We start from the raw sequence: 22,770 nt of genomic DNA on the forward strand, positions 1-22,770 counted from the left end.
GTTCCAGATTTAAAATTTTCTTCATACTTAAGAATGTGTAGGAATTCAAGACAGAAAAATTAGAAGAGGCATATAGAAATAAAATGATATGTAGTCGTGTAGCACTAGAAGATAGAATGTAGAAGGCTACTAAGATGATGAGGTTTCAAAGGAAGTAAAAGTGCTTCCTGAATTTAATCTAAGGTTCTTAAATTTTAAGAAGCCAAAAATAACATGCCTTTTATCTGGCCAGATTCTCATTAATTTTTAATGAATAAAAGCAATTTTGATGTGTATGTAAAAATATAAAATGGCCACAAGGGGATACATCATCAGATAGTTTACATTGTTCAGTTAAATATTGTTAGGAATTTAAAGTTTTGAATTTACTGTTACATAAATACATTTGTCAGCTGTGTTGGATGTAGTTGACCAGCGGTGCTTTAGAGTTAACAACATCCAAAAGAAGCAGAATATATGTCCCTGTGATTCAAAGTTCACCACAAAGATCTGTGTGCCAAAAGTTCTTTATACTAGCCCATCAACCGAGAAAGAAAATTTCATATTCAGAGTCACCCTTTGAGTTTAAAACAAACTTCTTTTGAGTGAAATAAGTCAGAGGAAGACAAATGCAATATGATCGCACTTATATGTGGAATCTTAACAAAAGAAAAAAGAAAAAAGAAAGCCAAATCAAAGAAACAGAGAGTAGATAGTGTTTACCAGGGGCAGAAAGGTGAGGAAATGGGGAGATGCTGGTCAATGGGTACAAACTTACAGTCATAAGACGAGTAAGTTCTGGGGTTCTAACTATAGTACAGCATGGTAACTATAGTTAATAATACTGTATTAGACACTTGAAAGTTCCTAAGAGAGTAGATCTTAAACGTTCTCAATACAAAATAATTGTAATTACCAAAAAAAAATCTGAAAACATTTATACATAAAGACACGTGTGCTCCAATGTTCATTGCAGCTTTGTTTACGGTGGCCAAGACATGGAAACAACCAAAATGTCCTTCAATAGATGAATGGATAAAGAAGTTGTGGTATATATACACAATGGAATACTATTCGGCGGTAAGAAAAGATGATATAGGAACATTTGTGACAACATGGACGGATCTTGAGAGTGTAATGCTGAGTGAAATAAGTCAGACAGAAAAAGCAGAGAACCATATGTTTTTACTGATATGTGGTATATAAACCAAAAACAACAAAAGAACAAGACAAACAAAAGAGAAACAAAAACTCATAGACACAGACAATAGTTTAGTGGTTACCAGAGGGTACGGGGGTGGGGGTTGGGAGATGAGGGTAAAGGGGATCAAATACATGGTGATGGAAGGAGAACTGACTCTGGGTGGAGAACACACAGTGGGATTTAAAGATGATGTAATACAGAATTGTACACCTGAAATCTATGTAATTTTACTAACAATTGTCACCCCAATAAATTTTTAAAATAAATTTAAAAAATAAAATAAAATAATTGTAATTATGTGAGGTGATGAGTGTGTTAAATAACCTTATGATGGCAATAATTTTGCAATATATACATGTATTAAATTGTCACATTTTACATTTTCAACTTACACAATGTTATATATTAATTACATCACAATAAAGCTGGAACAAAAATTGAAATTCATAAAAATAAGACAAACTTCTTAATAAAAGCACAACTAATGCCAGAGAAAATTTGTAACCATGTCCACCACCTGCATAAATTCCTTTTTAGTTTCATGATTAGCCTTAAAATTTAATATGAAGTAATGGTGATGCTCTATAACATAGACACAACATATAATAAATCTATAAAATATGTATATGTCATTTAAAAAATTACCACAGAGTAACATTGACACATCATGAGTGTGGAATACAAGTATATTTATCCTATGACTCAAATAACCTGCATTAGGTGGCCATACTCCAGTTTAAGAAGCACTGGTTTAAGATGCTCTCTTTAGTTCTTTGGTAGGTATTAGCTTGGAAATTAGAATACAGAACCAGGCAGGAGCAGTATACAGAGATACAGAGGTTATAAATGTTGATAGGACTGGACTAGACAATGAGTAAGGTCCTAATGACAGGGCATTGTCAGGAAAAGCACAGAATGCCAGAAAGGTGTTTGGAAGAATATGGGCAAGGAAGGTGGAGAAAAGACGGGGGGAAATAATGAGGTTACTAATTAATATCAACGTTGATTTAGTATGCTATAGATGCAAAGGAAAAGGGCAATATTTCCAATAAAAGTATTAACATGAAGGTAAACATTAGAATGAAAATACAAACTTTTTCAAATAACAAAAAAATAGTACAACATATTAATTACTTGTAATCTACAGGCTTTATTTTAGATCTTGATTAAGATGAACTTGAAATATTTATGAAACATTTGGGGAACTTTCAATGCCGAATAATGGATATTTGATGATAATGAGGAATTACTGTTTGTCTTTTGTGGTGTGTGTGACAATAGTGTTGTATTTTTAAAAGAATTCTTTAAAGAAACATAATAAAAATTTTATTGGTAAAATAATATGATGTCTTGGGTTAGCTCAAAATAAGCTGGTGCTAGCTGGGAAATAATTGGGGTTATAAATTAAACAAGACTAGCCATGAATGATAAATTGTTGACATTAGGCGATGAATTATAGGGTTCTTAACAGTATTCTCTCTACCTTTGTACATGTTGGAAATTTTCCAGTAAAAATTTAAAAGAAACGGGCAAGTGTTGAGAGGTAAGAACAATATTCAGAAGCTAGAGGAAAGAGTACTCGGAAGGATATGAATGAAAAATCAGAAGTAAAGGCCTAGTGGCCATGTCAAAAGAGGGGAACTGGCAGGAAAAACATGTCAAAAAAAGGGGTATTAAGTTTATTAAGCAATCTATGATATTTTGCTTTCCCAATTTTAACTATAAAATCTTTAAAAAATGTTTTTAGTTTCATATGTTTCAATATTTCAGATTGAGTGCATCCTTTCTAGGAAATACAAACAATTCTGAATCCCAGCAGAGAGATGGAGGCTCCAGGCAAGGGAAAGCACACAAAGCCACAAAGGGCTTTAGAAGCTACTGTGGAGAGGAGACTAAGAAAGAGAAATGAATGCAGTTAGAAACCTAACCCTGTGAAAGCGTGAATGCCCATCTCATTGATTTTTCTGCAAATAACAGTTTAATCTCTAAACAAAATACAGAAAAGCAACTACCTGCGGAATCTGGACTCTGGTTTGTAAAAAAGGCTGATTTTGGAGGGTAGTCTAAATTTGGAGCAAGCAATGGTCACAGTAGAAATTCCCTGATTTTTGCAGCTTTGCCCTTAGGGCAAACACAGTCACCGTAGTGGCAGCATAATGTTTTCTAAAATTCCAATACAAAACCCCCTGTCTTTCTCGCTAGAGGAATCAGGGCAAGGCATCAGGGCAGCCTAGGTCACTAGAGTTATGTAGCAACCTCAGAACAGAGAGAACCAAGGGGAAAATTAATCCCAAATATGTTTTAAACTCAGTACAAATCTCCAAGATTCCTAAACCATGCATATGTAGGGAAAACTAAAAATGATTTGCAGGTAAGACATGAAGAACCGAACTGAGAACTGAGTTGCAGTCCACTGAAGCTGTGAAAGTATGCAGTTTGAATCTAAGTTAATTCCCTTCTATAATAAAACATCAATATTCTCAGAATAGTGAGAAAATCCAGCATTTCCAGATGACATTTACAACATCAAGAATGCAATCTGGAGCTACTTGATACACGAGTGTAATTTTATAATGAAAAATTATAGAAAAACTTTATGAAAAAGACAATGCCAACTCTAGATCAATGAGATGTTGTAATTATCAAAGACTTTCAAACAGCTATTCTAACTATACTCCATGAGATAAAAACTATATATAGCTATATACACATACATACACATATAGCACATACATATTTTATAAAGCACATGTATTGTACAAATCCATTATATTTATATAGATCTATTCTTTATATTCTATATATATTGTATATTCTTTATATTCTATACATATTGAATGAAAAGATTAAAAGTTTCAGCACTGAAATAAAATTAAAAAATTAAAGAACCAAAGGAAGTTTTAGAACATAACAATAGCTGAAAAAAGATCATTGAATGTGTTTAATAAAAGAAAGGAGATGACAGAGGAAAAATCAATGAACCTGAAGCTATATCAATAAAAAGTATCCAATCTAAATAAGGGAGAGGGAAAAAATGATTTTCAAAAACACAGAGCCTCAGGTACTTCTAAAAAAAAAGTGAATAATAAAAATAAGAGCTATAATCAAGTAAAAAGAAAATCATACAACAGAGAAAGTTAACAAAGCCAAAATCTGATGCTTTGAAAAGATCAGCAAAATTGGACACCTAGCTATATTGATGACAAAAAATAATAAGGCAGAGAAAAAATACAAATCACCAATATTAGAAATGACATAGAGGTGATTGATTCAGTACCTAGAGACATTTCCAAAACAGGAAAAAAGTGTAAACAGTTTTATGCAAACAAATTCTACAATTTAAACTAAGTGGACAAAACTAGAGACTAATACCCCTCATGAACATATCATAAAAATTTTTAACAAAACATAAGCAAAATAAATCCAGAAATATATAAAAAGAATAAAGTATCATGACCCAGTGGAATGCAAAGTTGTTTGGATGTTAGAATGTTAATCAATAAATTCAGTGAGTAAAAGGAATAAAGGAGAAAACAATTGTGGTAATCCACATACATACAAAGAAAGTGCTCACTAAATTTAATCATTTATTTACATGTTAATATGAATTTCCTTCCCCCTAGGAAATAGGAATAGAAAGAAACTTAATCAAGCTGCTTAAAAGCATCTACAACAACAAAAGAAAAAAAAAAGAAAATACTCAAAACAAAACAAAAAGACCTTAAGTCCTGTGATATTACTGTTGAAATAGTGAACATTTGCTCTGTGTGATTGTTAACATGTTAGGAATGGCCATTGTCTGCACTTTAATTTAGCACTGTACTGAATTCCAAGGCAATAAGCCAAAAAACAAATTATAAAGATTAGGAAATAAGATATAATACTGTATTTATTTGTAAATTACAGGTTTGTTTGTGTTGAAAATCTTTAAAAATCAACAAAACACCTCAAAAAACTAATAGCAAATTTAGCAGGACATAGAGTACAAGTTTAATAAACAGAAACTAATTATAGTATATTATATTAGCAGGAAACAAAAAATAGAATTTGAAAATTCCCTATAATAGCTTCTAGAAAAATACCTCATAAAAGACTTAAAAACCTCTACTCTGAAAACTACCAACTGTTGAGAGCTGCACTGTTCAGTTAATTAACTCTACTTTGCCACCTTTGTCAGGCTTATAAATATCTGTGCCTGATAATTCAATGTCTAATTCAATATCACTTATCAAGCGCCTTTTGTAGTCTCTCATTACACAGCTCACAATTTGAGAGATGGCAAAGGAAGTTTTATGTATTGTCCCAATCATTTTGCTGCATTGTTACTTATAGCAGCTTTCTAGAATAAAGCTTCAAATTTAGAAGGAGAAATAGAGTAAGCAAGGAGGATTCAGAGAACAAGGAGTTTAGTTACAACCATTTTGTTGTGATTAGAAAGACACCAACAATGGTACTTTAAAGTTTTCATTACTTGTTTTGAAGAAATAATGAATAATGGTGTTTTAGAAAAACTCAAGTCAGAAGCATGAGAGAAAACGGACTTGTGTATGAAAATATACATAGATGCAGGGAATTGCATTCTCAAACATAATAAAACTCATGTAGCGCAGAAGGGGTGAGACTCAGAGGGCCAACGAAGGTAGAATTCATGGCACAGCAGCTTTCAAAAAGCAGACAACTATTACCATTCATCATGTCCACATTATTTCTGTGAAGAGCTGAGGATACTTCCAGTCAAGTAGAAACCTTCCTGGATGAGACATGGTGGTACTGGGTATAGTCAACGTGTCCAGAGACAGATCATAGCTCATCTGAATAATGTGCAGCCCTGATACAGAGCAAAAAAAACTATCACATGGATTTTTCTAATTATAATGCCAAGGAAAATGACAGATGTATATAATTGTGACAAATGTTTCTTGCATATACACTATTTTCTAGAGCACACTCTACATTTAAGACATTGGGATGGATGCTGGAAGGAATACAAATATAATTTAGACACAACTCCTGCCTTCAAATAACTGATGATTTATTAGGGTTAAATGATTTTCTACAAAGATGCCAAGGAAATTGACTGTGAAAAAAAATTTTAGCATTTTTTTTTTGGAGGGGGGAGGGAACCATTAGATATTTTTGTGAAGGGGGGAAAAAACCAACAAAACATTAACCGTTAACCCACAGTAAACACAAAAATTAACACAACAGAGAGATACAAGACGGCAGAGTAGGTAAACACTATGCCTACGTTCTTCCATGAACACATTAAAATTACGGCTAAATTATACAACAATCAACTTGGAGAACGATCAGAAGTCTAGCCCAAAAGGAGGAATCCTATAACTAAAATATATATATAAAGAAGAAGCCTGGTAGGAGACTAGTAGGAGATGTTGAGACTGGTAGGCGGTGCAGAGATGCAGAACAGGCCCCACACCTGCGTGTCCTGGCTGAGAATCAGGAGGGATATCTTAGCCATGGAAGTTCCCCCTGGAGGAGTGAGGGACCCTAGGCCTCCACACCAGGTTTCCAGCCCAGAGCACTGGTGCTGAGAGGAGGAGCCCCCACAACATCTGGCTGTGAAAAACTGGGGATTCTGATAATTTGGGTGGGTGGGAAGGCTGCGGGAAACCCACACATCCTCTTAAACAGCCCACTCACAGACTCACCTGCTTGCGGGTACTCACCTTGGGCTCCAGCAGAGTGATGGTGACTTGGGGGGCCTTGAAAACATATGGGGATACAAACTGAGGTGAGTGGCTTTCAGGGGAGAGACGTGGAGGACATTGGCATTTTTCCCCATGAGGGCTTTACCTTTCATGCAGCCAGCAAGTGGGCACCATCTTTCCTGTGTTGAATCTGCCTACTCCGGCCAAATCTGAATGTGATTGGCCTGGTGAGCTTCACTGTTCCACTCTGCCGACTCACTGGGACATTGCCCCACCCAACTCGCACACAGCTGGAGGCGCCTTCTTGTGATCAGCCCGCCCCACCCACATTGCTCTCTTTCTTGGAAAACTACTGGAGTCTGGCAGGCCCCAGGTAGGTGGCAACTGGTCTTGGTGTGCTCTGAGACTTTTGCTGAGTAGCTCAAGGCTCAGCATTAGCATCAAACCAGAATTTATGTTAACCTGGTGACCACATTCTTTCCATTCTACTGACTCCCTGATACTCTGCCTCACCCAAATCATGTACCATATGAGGAGTTATCAGTGGTTGAAACTTAAGGGACCCAATAGGTGGCAGCAAACCATGGGGTGTCCTGGCTTTTTGCAGAGCTACCCCAGGCCCGGTACTGGTGGCAGACATCCTCAGTTCACAGGGTGGCCTCTTCCACACGCCTCCAAGTCCAGCACAGCCAGCAAATAACTGTGGATCACTTTGTAGCTACCAAGTAGACCCAGCCCAGCCACAGGCAGTGACTGACATGGGCCTGTACCAGAGGCCCCCTCAAGAGGCCCCAGAACCAACATCCTTGAAGGTTGGCTTCAGAACATAGCAGAGCACCACTCAATTGTCCCCACAAGCGGCACACACAAAGAGTGGTCTCAACAGGCATCAGTACCTGATGGGGTGAATCCCACTTATTGAGGTAAGCCTCCCACACACCAGCCCATAAGCTGTGGACATTGCCAAATCCCACAGCCAGACAGCGTAAGGATCAATGCCACCCATTGACATACCAAGTCCTTGAGGGTGTTGTGTTGAGTGAAGTATATCAGACAGAGAAATACAGATGCAATGTGATTTTGTTCATATGTGGAATCTAAGAACAAAATTAACAGACAAAACAGAAACAGAAATAAACTCATAGATACAGAAAATATTTTGATGGTCACCAGATGGGAGGGGGATTATGGGTATAGCTGAAAAAAAGGAAGATTAAGACGTACAAATTGATTACTACAAAGTAGTTATGGGGATGTAGGGTATAGCATAAGGAATTGGGTCAATAATATTGTAATAACTATGTATGGTGTCAGATGGATTCTAGATTTTGAGGAGTGATAGATGGGAGGGGGTTGGGGGGCAGAGTGAAAAGATGAAGTAGTTACAACAAATTGGTAGTTACAAAACAATCATGGGGAAGTAAGGTAAAACATAGGGAATATAATTAATGATATGGTAATAACTATGTTTAGTGCTAGGTGGGTACTAGACTAGTCAGGGAGATCACTTCTTAAATTACATAAATATCTAACCACTATGCTCTATACCTGAAATTAATATAAAATAATATTGAATGTCAACTTTAATTGATAAATATAAGAAAGGGAGTAAAGGGAAATAAGAAGTCCAAATTTCCAGGTATAAACAAATAAGTCATGGGACTGTAATGTACAGCACGGGGAATATAGTCAGTAACATAGCACAGTGTCAAATGGTTGCTGGATTTATCATGGTGATCACTTCTTTAGGTATATAAATGCTGAATAACTATGGTATACCCCTGAAACTAATATAATATTGTATGTTAGCTATATTTTTAATAAAAATCTTTTAAAAATTAATACAACATGCATCACAGAACTAAATGTAAAAATTTTAAAAAAAAAATGAGGTTCATACAAGAATAACCTCAAATCAAATCATAAAGGAGAAAGTTCACAAAAACAGTACAAGATTTGTTAAATAATTCAAAAGAGAGTGAAATTACTTCCATGAAAAGAAACTATAAGACTTCATGAAGAACGAATCTTATAGGTTACTCATGTTGGCCTTTAATGTGGTGGGAAAGTTATAGTTTATCTTTATAAAACATGAAACATGGATAGGTAGTATGTGGGTTGATCACTAGATCTTGAATAAGACTGAGAGATGAGATATGGCCCAGTTGCAGTTTATCCAGGAAGGAAAATACAGGGTCCCTCTGTGGGCAACCCAATCACCTTCACAACAATTTCAGAGAAAGTAAGCGCTGGACTTTCAATAGGAAAATAGAACATAACAGTCAGGTATTTGGGCAGAAAATTGCACACGTAGTCAGATGGGAGAATATCACCTGGAAAATATACCCATAGGTGTCAGAAGCATGAAACTAGAATCTGGTAAAAGGAAAACAACTGGCAGGAGCAACACAGGGCATCAGAGCCTTCAGCGGATGGTGCTTCAGAGAAGATGTTATGCACTGAGTGTTTATGCCCCCACCCCAATTTACATGTTGAAATATAGTCACCAATGTGATGGTATTTTGAGATGGGAGCTTTGGGAGGTAATTAAGTATTAAGAGCAGAGGCCTCACAAGTGGAATTAGTGCCCTTCTAGGAAGACTACAGACAGCTAGCTCATTCTCTTTTTTCCATGTGAGGATACAACAAGAAGTCAGAAGTCCGTAACCCAGAAGAGGGTACTCACCAGAACCCTACCATTCTGGCACCCTGATCTTGACTTCCAGCCTCCCTGTGACAAATAAATTTCTGTTGTTTATAAGCCACTCAGTCTATGGTACTTTGTTATAGCAACCTGAACTAAGCCAGAAGGATTCCAGTCTTAGAGAAGCCTTGAATGCCCATCAGGGCAACTGGTCGTAGCTGAAGAAAGGTAGGAACCCAGTTCTACAGTCTGAGATGAACCATGGCGTGGAACCTGGGTTGAAGACATGAGAGCTTAGCAACACAGAAACTCAGAGAACAAAGTAAAATACATTAATTGTGGCTGAACCATCATCAGGTCCCATCAATATGTATACTCCTCAATCAATATAGGGAATATTGGATATGCCACTCAAATGCTGGGGCAGGCAGAGGCAAACAGTGATTGTCTCAGATTGGGTTCCCTTAGAAACACAACTTGAAACAAGGATTGAGTGCAAATCATTTTCTGAGAGATAATCCCAAAAAGCACTAATAGGGCAACGTGAAAAAACAGAAAGAAATATAGGAATCGTTATTGAGCAGGTTACCACTGTCAGCATCTGAAACTAAGTCCCATGAAAAGCTTCTGGGGTACAGTGTAGAATATGCCAAGAGAGGCCTTCTCAAATGCCAAGACCCCAATGTATTTATATACCTGCTCCTCTTTTCATTGGTTGAAGGATACGCCAGGGACTATTAACTCCCTATGATTGTGGCCTGCCTTGTTTATAGTTCAAACATGTTCCCGTCACTGAAGAGTATTTCAGTCAGGAAATTTTGTGCTTGCAGAAAGGTACCTTCCGTGGGAATGAGAAGGCTGAGGGGGTATCAGGAAGGCACCCATAGTATTCATTACAGTACATCTCTTGTACTGCTCAGATCCACTTGTGTCCTGTGTTAAGGTCATTTTGTCTTGTTCCCAATTCTCCAATATGGTAGGGAGTTACAGTTTCTGATAACTAAAAAGTTTTGCATGATTTACAACAAAAAGATTATTGTCATGAGTTCTAGTCCTTGCTACAATTACTCCCTAAATGATAACATATATTCAATAGTTTCTCTATTACCATCTATTTTCTTGATGTTCTTGTGAGGCTATAATTGGGGAAATTGCCCATTCATAGCTTTTACTGGGAGTGGAAGCACCAAGAAGTTCCTGACTGAATCACCTATGTTTCTCCATATTCCTAACCACCCACATTATGCAGCAGCAACCTTACCTGATCATGATTATAGAGGCATGCGTAGTTCTGTTGGGCTAGCAGAAAGGTGTTCAATTACAGAGACTTGTGTTCACCTTTGGACAAGTCATCTATCTACTTTGTTGTTTAGTATGCCTCTTTGAAGTAGGTGCTCTCAGCAGGTATTGACATGAGACACAATCATTCTCACACATTGTAGCCATTCCCATAGTTTCATTCACATACCTCATACCTAGATTTTCTTATCTCCACTCTTTACTATTGTTCTTTCCCCTCCCTTGACCAACAAGTCAAGTCATTAGTCATATCTAGGACTCCTTGTAAATTCTTATCTCAGGCCATATCTCTCTCTATGTGAAGTTTACGACCAGGCTTATTGCTCCAAGTTCTGTCCATTAAGAAGATGTACCCTGCCCATGTTCTCTCAGAGTTACTCTAGTAGGTATGTAATATGGCAGCAATATTACATCAATATATAAGACTGATTTATTCATGAACAAAGCACGAAAATTTTAATTCTCTGTCGGCTGGTTATAGGTGAGCTCCCATGTGATCACAGGTGTGAGCTGAGGGAGACGTGTCAGTGGAATGGAAGTCGTGAGCTGGAGGTCTGAGCACCTATTGCATGACCTATTCATGTAATTTACTTGTGCCCCCTGGACTTGCTTAGACATGATTCCTAACAGCATTTCCAATATATGACAGATTGCTGCTGTGCTCACCCATCCTATGACCTGGTGAACAGCAGTACCAGTTCATAATGGACAGTTCCAGTGACCTAGTCTCTTAATGTCTAATGTTGGGCACTTAGTCTCTAATGAAGTTTAGCTGCATACCAGGGACCACTTTTTGCACAGTTAGTTCTGAGACGATATGAGCAGAGGACTGGAAGAGCCAGCTAAAATGACGTTGTCAAGAATTATGTCAGAGACAAAATTCACAGACAGTTGTGTATATCAAAGACAAAGGTCCATCATTTCAGCTTCCTCATGGTGGACGACCTTCAGGGTTGCTGTCTCCACATTCGCTGGGAGCACAAGCAACCTCAAATGTGTACTTACTTCCCCTAGCATTAACGGAAAATAAAGCAAACCTCACAGCCAAGAAAACAGAAAAACAGTAAGGCAGAGCCATTGTCAGTCACCAAACTTGCATTTTTGTGCATTTTACTGAATTGAAATGAAAATGAAAGTTGTCCAGATGTTGTCATTTCAGGGGAGCACTAAACTAGAAAACACAAAATTGCTTTAATTGCCTTGAGGTGATTAAATTTGGAAGTAATGGGCTTTCCATCAATCTATCCTTTTTTAGAAGAGAAAACACTAACCAGGTTGGTTTCAAGGATATTGATCTGTGTGAGCTGTGTGTGTAATTTTAAATAACTGTAGGCAGGTTATAAATCTAATCTACTTTCAGATTCTTAGTAAAGTGCCCCAAGATTTCCTATTCATCCTACAGTAACACGTCTACTTTCCTAGTTCTGTCTCACTAGCTTAGAAACATCTTCTCACCTGGGTGTACACACAGTAGCAAAACTATAAAGATAAACTTTCTGAGCTATAAATTCTTATGGTGTCTCTAACGTAAAAATAGACTGAATGGATGGGGTCAGTACTAAATTGTGTGCCTCTAATGAGTTGACGACTCCCATCTGTGCTATATCCTACTGTGGAGGAAGCCAGGGAGAACAGAATCACTAAGATGTGAAGATTTCTTCATCAACATTAAGGGAACAGTAGGATAAACAGAGGGTGGGCTAGAGGGAGGTTCCTTTGAGGTTTAACCTAATAACTGCAGACATGCAAACTAAAATGTTAATTCAAACACTGAGTGACCAATTTAGCTGTAAGAAATTAACTCCTTTGAATCTATAAACATTAAACAAATTCTACCTCTCCAAAGGAGGGTACAGATAAGTTGGCAAGTTAATGTTTCCTTGGCAAACAAGACACACCATGTATTCTTCCCAGTGTAATTGGCACAAGTGTTTGGTGATCCATCACTGTTCTCCAAAAGCTGGGAGTCTAAGATGCATCCAAGCAAAATTGGACTTAGATTAAAAGTGCAGTAGAAAGTGAGTGATCGTAATGAAAGGTTTTCAGGTAAACTATATTTATAAAATCTATGCTGGAGCCATATCCATACACCTGCAGAATGCTACCTGTGGAAGGTTTCAAGAAAAAAAAAAATGCTGTACTTACCACTGACTTTAATACTTTAAGGCAAATACTTCACTTTACTGGCTAATATTCAAGATTTATTTGTTCCATTCCAATTTACAGAACTGAAAGAATATTTCTCAGAGCTGTAAGGAAATGACATCCCTGACTTTTCTGCCTTTTCTCCTTTAGAAGTTCAAGTATACCAGTCTAACTTCCCTCTCCAATCCTAATGAAATATTCTAGTGGACTTTAACACTTCTACAAAACTGATTAGGTTCTTCAAAGTGGAGTGTCCTGGACAATCCTTAATTCAAAGGAAATGTTCATTGTCAAGGCAGAGATGAAAGGTTCCTTGGGAATCTGCCTCCAGGCTTGTCAGTTTCAATAGCCATTGTTCTTGGGATGGAGTAAATGCACAGACCAGTAGGAGAGGACAAGAGAATAATGTAATAAGCGAAGGGCACACTCTTCAGCACCCTCTGAGATTAATGATGTTTAAATTTAATACTGTTTTGTGATCAAAATATTTTTCTATTCATCACAATTAAACATGTAGAAAAGTGAACCTTTGTAACTGAACTTCAAGCACATGAATGCTTATTTTAATAAGCAGGAAATCACAAGCTAGCAAAATATTTTTGAGGTGTCTGTTTTCTAATCATATGACATAAATTGCACTTTTTCCTTCAAAGTATAATCATCAAATGGTTTCTTGACATCATTCTTTGATAGATGGAAGTATTTCCTTCTACTCAAGGTCACAGCAAGATAAACAAACCTGTGGAAGTCAGTAAAGGTGAAATTTGCCCAATGTTAAAATAAATTGTTTATAGTTTCTGTTTTAGTTAAATCAAGTAAAGCATCAGAAGGGGAAAAGATAAAACAGTGAATACTAGTAAACAGGGAGGGCATAAGACAGAACTCGGTGTCAGTCAAATGCCCTAGCCTCATCAATATTTATCACGCCATCTCCAAATGTAAGTTTTAAAATAGCATTTGTACTGATGTATTTGGTAAACACCTTCTGGAGGGAATAAATCTGGTGACCTAAGACTAAAGAGATAATGGCAATTATTTTAAAGGAAAGAATTCCACAACAACACTCCATTGCAACATTTAACATGATAAGGGGAAATGTTTATTGAGTAAATACTGCCCTTCTCCTTTTATACCTCATCTGCCTGTCAGAGCAGCAAAATTCATGGTTATCATGTGTTCACATATAAAAAGTTTCTTTAAATATTTTAAGGTGTTTAAGAAAAATCTGTCATAAACTGTAGAAGAAAATATGGAGAGGTTAATAAATAGGCCAGAGTACTTGAAGTAAGATGCATTCGCATCCAAAACATAGACACTCACAAGGTCATAATCAAGAGGTCCCCTCTGAAGTCTTGACTGGGGAAGGATCTGCTTCCAAGCTCATGTGGTTGTTGGCAGAATTCAGTTATCCAAAAGCTGTTAGACTGTGGTCCTCCAGTCCCAGCTGACTTATTAAAAAATTATTATTATTAGTTTCACGTGTACAAAACAATGTAATAGTTAGACATTTCACCCCTCACAAATTGATAACCACCCTCCTGCAATCTATTGCCTCTCTGACAGCATATATATCTATTACAATTCCATTGACTCTGTTCCCTATGCTGTACTCCATATTCCATGACCATATATATATATATATATATATATATATATATATATATAAAATTATAGTTATTATACTTGACATACAATATTATTCACCTAGCTGACTTTTGACTAGAGGTTAGCCCCAGTTTCTTGACACATGGCCTTCTCCAGCACAGCAGCTTACTTCATCAGAGCATGCAACCTAAGAAGGCAAGAGAGAAAATTGACTAGAAAAACAGAAGTCACAACCTTATGTAACTTAATCACAGAAGTGACATCCCATTACCTATGCCATATTTTTTTGGTTAGAAACAAGTCATAGATCCCACCAAAACTCAAGGCACAAGATTACACAAGGTTGTAAATACCAGTTGGTGGGTATCATTGGAGGGTCACCTTACAATTTCTCTGCCACAAATGGTTTTCTCCCTCATGGGATTACTAGGAATATTAAGTCAGCAATCTCACGACAAGTACTTAGTAAATATTAGTTCCTGCCCATTGTCAGTATACCTTCTCTTCCTTAATTGTCATTGTCCTCAATTACATTTGGGGAGGTTCTGCTGAGAATCACTTAAAGGTGTGGGGCACCAATCAAGAAATAACTTCAGAGTACTTAGACTCAAAAAAATATTTGAAGAGATCTTGAGGTAAGATTCTACCATTGGCGTGAAATTGCTTGGCATGTCACAAAGTGGAAAGCTAGTTTCTACTTAAACACATCTAGAGGTAAGAAATTTGTTTGCTTCCAAGACAGCCAACTCCAACTTCATGCAGTTAATCTGTTAAATAGGACTGTCTGGTATGAGCTGAAAGTGGCCCCCCTACAACCTCCACCTAATTGTCTCTAATTATGTATTTCTGTATCACACATTTTCTGTATCACACTGCAGCTTCTGTGTTCATTTTTCTTTTTTTTAATTGAAGTTTATTGGGGTGACAATGGTTAGTAAAGTTACTTAGGTTTCTGTGGGGAGCTGGAGCATTAAGGGTTAAGAAAACGTAACTTCAAGCAGAGGTTGGGAGGATCGCTAAGGGGAACTCTGAGAAGCATAAAGAACAAACAGACACCTGCTGCCCTGGGAATGAGAAAATATCAAAAGGTCTAAGAACAGTCAGGGCCAAACTTTGAAAAAACATAACTAATCTGTACTTGCTGCCTCAGCCGCTTTATGTAACCTTCTTGTTTCTGTCTGTATAAAAGAATGCTGAAAAATAAAGCAGGCGCAGCAGTCTAATTAGAACTGCTCGCCCTCCCGATCCCATCTTTGTCTCTTGTCTATTTTCTTCTCAATCCTCACTCCCCACTTCAGGAACCGTTCGTCTCGTCGGCAGGCTCCGACAGGTTTCAGGTGTACAGTTCTGTAATACATCATCTATATATCACATTGTGTGTTCACCACCCTGAGTCAGTAAATGGGATCAAATATATGGTGATGGAAGAACTGTGTTCATCTTTCACTGACATCTTTTCTAGTATACCATCTATATTTCTTTTAAAGGAACAAGAAAGAAAGTGGAAAATCCATTACGGAAGCTAGTAATTAGAAGCGAGGCTATAGACCTTCAGAAGGAACATAACCATTCCCAACAATAAACAGACAAGGTCACTCTGTGACCATGGTGAAAAAAGTAAAAAATTAGACAAGTCCATATTCATGTCTACACATAAAACAAAGAGGCTGGTTTACCACCACAAAGTAACCAAACACTCCTCTCTCCCTACTAACATGAGTCACTACTGCTTCTTTATCAATGACAATTCTAGTCCCACTTTATTCATCCTGGCTCATGAACAAAAATTAAGATACCCCAATATTTATAGTAGCATTATCCATACAGCCAAAAGCTGGAAACAACCCAAATGTCTATTAAAAGGAAAATGGGCAAACAAAATGTGGTTTACCCACAGAATGAAATATTACGTTGCTATAAAAAGAAATGAAGTACTGATACATGTTACAACATGGATAAACCTTGAATATATTACGCTAAGTGAAAGAAACCAGGCACAAAAAAACATGTATTATATGAGTTCATGCATATGAAATTCCAGAATAGGGAGATCTATAGATACAGAATGTAGATTAGTGGTTGCTTAAGTATTAGGGAGAGATGAAGATATGGGGGTGGTAACTAAGTGCACAGGGTTTCTTTTGCAGGCAATGAAAATGTTCTAAAATTAATTGTGGTGATGTACACACATATCTGTTGTGGAAGTAAATGAAGACCAACTGGAAAACAGATAAAAGCTATTTATTCAGAGCTTGATACAGCAAAAGAGTCAGTCACCATCACTTGTATTTGAGAGAGACTCAAAAGTTATCACAGGGGTGGAAAAGTATGTAATGGGAAAAAAGAAAGGCTTCTGGTTTACCCTGAATGGAGGCTGTTGATATGGGGAAGCTGTTGGAAGACTGATTAAAAATGGGGCATACTATGTGATTGGTTAGGGGTGAGTGATTGTTTTTTTCTGATTAGTCCTGAATTGGAAGCAAAGGCAAAAATTAGGGAAGTTGTCAGTTATTAATCAATTCCTGACCATTTGGGGCTGATTTTTATGTGTTATTATTTGGCTTTCTGCACTGTTCGATAGAGATAGTGGTCTGATTTCCTACAAGTCTGACAGAGGGAGTAGGCTGGCTTCCTGCGCTGGTTGTTTCAGATTGTGGGTTAAAGTTCTATCTCCATACATGGTCTGGCCATTGTCTATGAGTATACTAAAAGTAATTTAATTGTATACTCTCTCACACTGTGACTATACTAAAAGCTATTTTATGTATAATTTGCATGGATGAATTGTATGTAATGTGAATTATATCTCAATAAAACTTTTTGAAAATTCAAGGAGGTGGAAAAAATACACCCTTATCATTAAATTGTACCTGCTTCCTGCAGCACCCAATCTAGAATCAAACCTTGCTTCTTTTTTTTTTTTTTAATTAAATTTATTGGGGTGACAATTGTTAGTAAAATTACATAGATTTCAGGTGTACAATTCTGTATTACATCATCTATAAATCCCATTGTGTGTTCACCACCCAGAGTCAGTTCTCTTTCCATCACCATATATTCGATCCCCCTTACCCTCATCTCCCACCCCCCACCCCCCGCCCCCCTTACCCTCTGGCAACCACTAAACTATTGTCTGTGTCTATGAGTTTCTGTTTCTCATTTGTTTGTCTTGTTCTTTTGTTGTTTTTGGTTTATATACCACTCATCAACAAGACAAATAATAACAAATGTTGGAGAGGCTGTGGAGAAAAAGGAACCCTCATACACTCTTGGTGGGAATGCAGACTGGTGCAGCCGTTATGGAAGGCAGTGTGGAGGTTCCTCAAAAAATTACGAATAGAATTGCCATATGAGCCAGCAATCCCTCTCCTGGGTATCTACCCAAAATATCTGAAAACATTTAGAGATAAAGACACGTGTGCTCCAATGTTCATTGCAGCTTTGTTTACGGTGGCCAAGACGTGGAAACAACCAAAATGTCCTTCGATAGATGAATGGATAAAGAAGTTGTGGTATATATACACAATGGAATACTATTCGGCAGTAAGAAAAGATGATATAGGAACATTTGTGACAACATGGATGGATCTTGAGAGAGTAATGCTGAGCGAAACAAGTCAGACAGAAAAAGCAGAGAACCATGTGATTTCACTGATATGTGGTATATAAACCAAGAACAACAAAAGAAACCTTGCTTCTTTAAGCCTTCCCCCAAATCACCCGGCACAAGCTCAACCCTGCAATATACCCATTCTTCCTTCTTCTTACTGACTGACATGTCCATGGTTTATATGCTATATTTCTGTGGCAAGTTAATAAACTGAACTTTTCATTACAGGTGTATTCCTGGTAGTCTTTGGGCAGAAGGTTTTATCCCTACATCAGTTTTTCTCCTCTGATAATAACAAGTTCATCGACAGCCTTCGTGCATCATGTTACTAAGGAATCCTTACATGTGGTCAGATCAGTACAAAAACAAGCAATATTCTAATCTTGCCCTTATTATCATTGAATGTAGTCTCACTTTTTTCTGACTGGGAAAAATGCAGAAACATATATCCTCATAGATAACAAGAATTTCAAGGCATGGAGAGGCAGATTATTGTGTTCCTATAATAAGATCCTTCTTTGAGGAGTCATTAGAAGACTAAAAAATACATGTTTATGTGCTTCTAACATATATATATGCATACAATAGATATGTATAACATACAAATACATGTATAAATACACACATAATACAAATATAAACATACATAGGTGTGTGTGTGTGTGTAAAACTATACTTCAGAATTGGTTATAAGTCCATATTAACTCTCTTGAAACAAGCATTCATACAAAAATAGTCAAACAGGAAAATTGAAAATCAATATTGAATAATTTAAGCCAGTTATTAACTTTATTACATTAGCAGTAGCACACTCATTTCCATTATTGATCTAGCCTACAGAATTAGAGTAGGCAAAGCTTCTTATATTGGCAATAAGCCAAATAGGAGACAGGGAGAGGCAGAGAAAGGAAGGTATCCTTTACATCAGCCTTGCCCTTTCAGGCTTTAAACTGGAGAATTTCATTTCTTGTAACCCTTAATGTCTTCACCAATTTTTTCACATTGAAGCTGTTACTATTGGCAGTGTTTCCCCCACAAAGAGAGTAACCCATTGTCACTTTGCATCCTATGTTTAATTATTCATAAGCACAATGTTATGGTATCCAGACTATAAATGTCAATACCAACTAAATAAAGGCCATCTTATAGGAAAGCAGGGGGTAAGACACTAAAAGTGTGAAACCTGCTAACATTTTACCTGGAGTATTTGAGTGTACTAAATACTCCTGTCCTCTCCTCATCCTCAGACCCAGCTGCTATCTTCATAGGGTATCTTCTACAACAAAGCACCATCCACATTGACTCAAGTTCCAGCCCCATCCAAGGCCCGAGACTTTAGCAGAACTGCTGAGCAAAAGGTGCACCTGAACAAAAGGATAAAGACAAAACACAAATGTGTGCACACACACACACATTAACAGTCAACGGAGCAGAGAATTCAAGGGCTGAAAGCATCAAAGAATACAGGCATCACAAAATCACTCAGTGAAAGTCACTAAGCAAACAGAAACAAACAAACAAAAAAGCCCAAGACCAAAGAGCTCTAAAAAAAACCCTGGGTAAGGGGGAAGATCTCCCTTAGAATTGCCACATCATATTATTTTAAATGTCCAGTTTTCAACAAAAAAAAATGTATTAAACATACAAAGAAAAATTTTTTTACTTGAAAGTACAGTTACTAAAATGAAAAATTTACTAGTGTGAGTAACAGCAGATTTGAAGCAGAGGAAGAAAGTATCAGCAAACTTGAAATAGAGTTTAGTGGTTGCCAAAGGGTAATGGGGCGGGGGGGGTGGGAGATGAGGGTTAGGGGGATCGAATATATGGTGATGGAAAGAGAACTGACTCTGGGTGATGAACACACAATGGGATTTATAGATGATGTAATACAGAATTGTACACCTGAAATATATGTAATTTTACTAACAATTGTCACCCCAATAAATTTAATAAAAAAAAAATAAAAAATAAAAAAAATAAAGAAAGATTATCCTATCTGAAGAACAGAAAGAAAAAGGAATGAAGAAAAATGAACAGAGCCTCAGTAAAATTCAAGAAACAAAATAAATCCAAGGAATCCTAGGAATCCAAGAAACAAAATAAAGATATGTAAAGAATATCTGACAATAATATTGTGATAACTTTGCACAGTGACGGAGAGTTACTAGAATTCGTTGGATGATCACTTTGTAAGGTATAAAAATGTAGAATCACTGTATTGTACAACTGAGGCTAATATAATAATACTGTGTAACAAACATTCTTCTTTTATATTAAAGTTTATTGGGGTGACAATTGTTAGTAAAGTTACATTGATTTCAGGTGTACAATTCTGTATTACATCATCTATAAATCCCATTGTGTGTTCACCACCCAGAGTCAGTTCTCCTTCCATCACCATATATTTGATCCCCTTTACCCTCATCTACCCCACACATCCCCCCTTACCCTCTGGTAACCACTAAACTATTGTCTGTGTCTTTGAGTTTTTGTCTCTCATTTGTTTGTCTTGTTCTTTTGTTGTTTTTTATTTATATACCACATATCAGTGAAATCACATGGTTCTCTGCTTTTTCTGTCTGACTTATTTCACTTAGCTTTATACTCTCAAGATCCATCCACGTTGTCGCAAATGGTCCTATTGCATCTTTTCTTACTGCCGAATAGTATTCCATTGTGTATATATACCACAACTTCTTTATCCATTCATCTATCGAAGGACATTTTGGTTGTTTCCATGTCTTGGCCACCGTAAATAAAGCTGCAATGAACATTGGAGCACACATGTCTTTATGGATAAGTGTTTTCAGATTTCTTGGGTAGATACCCAGGAGAGGGATTGCTAGGTCATATGGTAATTATATTCGTAATTTTTTGAGAAACCTCCACACTGCCTTCCATAGCAGCTGCACCAGTCTGCATTCCCACCAACAGTGTATGAGGGTTCCTTTTTCTCCCTAGCCTCTCCAACACTTGTTACTATTTGCCTCATTGATGATAGCCATTCTTACTGGGGTGAGGTGCTATCTCATTGTGGGTTTTCTTTTGCTTTGTGTTTTGTTTTGTTTTCGCATTTATCTGAAGATTAGTGATGTTGAGCATTTTTTCATATGTCTATTTGCCATTTGTATGTCCTCTTTGGAGAAATGTCTCTTCAGGTCATCTGCCCATTTTTCAATTGGGTTGTTTGTTTTTTTTGTTGTTGAGTTTCATGAGTTCCTTGTATATTTTGGATATTAGCCCCTTATCGGAGGCACTGTTTGCAAAAATTTTCTCCCATTCAGTAAGTTGCCTCTTTGTCGATGGTTTCTTTTGCTGTGCAGAAGCTTTTAAGTTTCATATAGTCCCTTTCATTTATTTTAGCTTTTACTTCCCTTGCCTTTGGAGTTAAATTCATAAAATGCTCTTTGAACCCAAGATCCATAAGTTTAGTACCTATGCTTTCTTCTATGCATTTTATTGTTTTAGGTCTTATGCTTAAGTCTTTGATCCATTTTGAATTAATTTTGGTACCTGGTGACAGATAGCAGTCCAGTTTCATTCTTTTGCACGTGGCTTTCCAATTCTGCAGCACCATTTATTGAAGAGGCTGTCTTTTTCCATTGTATGTTTTTTGCTTCTTTGTCAAAAATTATCTGTCCATATTTATGTGGTTTTATTTCTGAGTTCTCAATTCTATTCCATTGGTCTATGTGTCTGTTTTTCTGCCAATACCATGCTGTTTTAATTATTGTTGCTCTGTAGTACAAGCTAAAGACAGGGAGTGTGATACCTCCAGTGCTGTTCGTTTTTCTTAAGATTGCTTTGGCTATTCAGGGTCTTTTGGTTCCAAAAAATCTGATGATTTTTTTGTTGTATGTCTTTAAAAAATGCCATTGGGAATTTGATGGGGGTTGCATTAAATCTGTATATTGCTTTGGGTAAAATGGTCATTTTAACTATGTTGATTCGTCCAATTCATGAGCACGTAATAGCTTTCCATTTTGTTGTGTCTTCTTCAATTTCTTTTAAAAATATCTTATAGTGTTCAGAATACAGGTCTTTCACATCCTTGGTTAAGTTTATTCCTCAGTATTTTATTATTTTTGTTGAAATTGCAAAGGGATTTTTTTTTCTTTTTCTGAGATTTCATTGTTAGTATATAGGAATGTAATGGAGTTTTGCATGCTGATTTTGTAGCCATCATCTTTACTTTATTCATTGATTGTTTCTAATAGCTTTCTGGTGGAGACTTTAAGGTTTTCTATATAGCATCATGTCGTCTGCAAAGAGTAACAATTTAACTTCTTCATTTTCAATTTGGATGCCTTTTATTTCTTTCTCTTGCCTGATTGCTCTGGTGAGGACTTCCAACACTATGTTGAAAAGCAGAGGTGATAGGGGACAGCCCTGTTGTGTTTCTGAACGTAGAGCAAAGGGCTTCAGTTTTTCACCATTAATTATGAGATTAGCTGAGGGTTTGTCATATATGGCCTTTACTATGTTAAGGTATTTTCCTTCTATACCTATTTTATTAAGTGTTTTAATCATAAATGGATGTTGTATCTTGTCAAATGCTTTTTCTGCATCAATTGATATAATCGTACGATTTTTGCCCTTTATTTTGTTTATGTGA

Source organism: Rhinolophus sinicus, chromosome 2 (genome assembly GCF_057876585.1).
Source record: "Rhinolophus sinicus isolate RSI-liver-muscle chromosome 2, RSI-T2T, whole genome shotgun sequence".
Lineage (NCBI taxonomy): Eukaryota > Metazoa > Chordata > Mammalia > Chiroptera > Rhinolophidae > Rhinolophus > Rhinolophus sinicus.